Source organism: Panthera uncia (assembly GCF_023721935.1).
Source record: "Panthera uncia isolate 11264 chromosome A3 unlocalized genomic scaffold, Puncia_PCG_1.0 HiC_scaffold_11, whole genome shotgun sequence".
Classification (NCBI taxonomy): domain Eukaryota; kingdom Metazoa; phylum Chordata; class Mammalia; order Carnivora; family Felidae; genus Panthera; species Panthera uncia.
Window position 1 is genome coordinate 52,384,260 of NW_026057578.1, and position 1,888 is coordinate 52,386,147.

Here is a 1,888-nt window from a genome sequence, read left to right on the forward strand (position 1 = left end):
GGACTCCGACCCTTCCCCAGCCAATCGGCCGAGGCCACGACCCTTCCCCAGCCAATCGGCTGAGGCCACAGCCATTACCTCACCAACTGCCCCTAGACCCCTATAAAACCTTTGTGCTTTTGAAACTCGCTCTCTCTCCCTGGTATCTCACCACTGCGTCGGTGCAGGTAGGGGATTGAGCTCGAGCTAGCTCGAATAAAGGTTCTTTTGCTTTTGCATCGGACTCGGCTCCCTAGTGGTCTTTGGGGATCACGAATTCTGGGCATAACAGTTATATACACGGCCATCTTAAAGGGAGCTTTCTGTGAGTCACACGTCCCCACAGGTGCACGCTGTGATATGTGTGTTTGTGTTTCTATGCTCAGAGGGTTTGCTTCCTAGCCAGCTCTTGAAGATATAGTCTCAAACAGTCATGCATTTATTTTAGATACAGGCTAAACATTTCAATGACATTTATTATTGGGATTTTTAAAGGCTGTCAGATGAAGGATCTTTTAATAAATAAAGGATCTCTCTAGTAGATTTAATATTGTTAAAATCTCTGAATATCTGTCAAGTGAAAAGATGTTGTGACATTTTCTAATACTCTTATTTCATTTGAAACACAGCTCAGATGTGATTGTTTCTTGGTACTTGAGTCTGCAGCCTATGTATCTATAAAGGCACTTTTAACTCTTATTATGTTTTAGTCAAATGGTTATTGTCTAATTTCTCATAAAAAAGGTTTAACTGCGTACTCCATTTAACCATATTTTTAAAGAGCATACATATATTTATGAAATCATTGCCTCCTTAATTGATAAATATAACTATATTTCTTTTTATTATAAATATAAGAATATGTGCATGTCATTACTAACCTAAGCTTGTTGGCCAAATGGCTACTCCAGTTAAAATTCTATTCCAGTTAAAAATGCTTCTCATTAGACTGTCAGCTCTGAGGTCATAACAGAGAGAGTTCTGCTCATAAAACCCCAGTAGAAACAGAAACAATTCCTTTATGAACACTTCAGTGACTTCATTCCCTAGAGAAAATGCTGTTGTTTATTCCTTTCTTTTAGAAAAAAAAAAAAAAAAGGATACAGTATTCTCTTTTGCTGTTGTTTGGTTGGTTGGTTGGTTGGTTTGGTTTCTTAAAAGGGTACAGGTTTGTTTGCACAGTGGTTTTAACAGTCTTAGCAGACAGACAGGGGTTATTGCAACAAAGTATCGATTTAGACAGCAATCTGTTCTTGTTCCCTGAATTGCGCTACTTCATGGTGTGTGCTCAGGCTACATCTTTGAGTGTTACTGGGGTCTGAGTGGGGGGGCATGCAAACCCAGAAGCCCCCAGAACAACCTGCATAGTCCCTGAGACAATGCATAGTCCTTGCTCCTCTCAATAGCTCCCCCCTAGCGGCCAGTGAGTCTGGGTGCGCCTCCCCTGTACTCCCCCGTCCAGAGCCTTTGCTTCTGCAGCCTCTTGGCTGAGCTGCTGAGGGTTAACCCCAGGAACAGAGATGGAAGATGCCGGTTAATGCTTTTAGCCAATCACATGTTGAATATCAACTAATTAAACGTATTCGCTGTTTTCTGAACTAGTTGCAATGAGAAGCTCACCTGACTTGTTTTGCATTCTCTGGAGCAACACTGGAGAAACCACTCACATGGAAATACAGTCAACCTAGCTGGCTTACAGTGTATCAGCGTTTCCGGCCTGCAAACATCTGTGCCCCCGCACACCTCCACGCTTTCCTTCAGTCTCACTGCTCATTGTACTGCCTATGCCAACACATTCGAAAAAACAGTGACTCCAGTCCCGAGTAGCTGCTTTTGGAAATTGGAAGTTCTTGCCCCCAGATAAATCTGAGTCAAGACTGGCAAGTGTATTTCTTGTGCATACTCTGAA